Here is a 403-nt window from a genome sequence, read left to right on the forward strand (position 1 = left end):
GGTATCCCCCATTGGTCACTTGGGGTCCCCTGCCCCTGCCAGGTCTCCTCCCAGCCTCCCACACACTCCCAAATCCCTCCCCAGCACGGCCGTATGAGGGGCAGGAAAGGCCTTGGCTCTGGGCAAGCTCAGCACTAACAAAACACCTCTGTGTCATCACCCCCGTGTTCGGCACAAACCCAAAACACAGCCCCAGAGCAGCCCCTGGGAGGAACATTAACTCTGCCCCAGCCCGAAGCACCGCAACGGCCAACAGGACAGACCCTCAGGAGTCCTGAGGAAGAAAAATCAACCCGGGTCCCCCCCAGCAGGCCTGGCCTAAGCATACGGCTCCCCATCCCCCCTAGCCATGGGGAGCACCTCAAGGAGGAGCAGATCGCCCAGACCTCACCTCCCTCCCGCC

This window comes from Corvus brachyrhynchos, unplaced genomic scaffold (assembly GCF_000691975.1).
Source record: "Corvus brachyrhynchos isolate BGI_N302 unplaced genomic scaffold, ASM69197v1 scaffold65, whole genome shotgun sequence".
NCBI lineage: Eukaryota > Metazoa > Chordata > Aves > Passeriformes > Corvidae > Corvus > Corvus brachyrhynchos.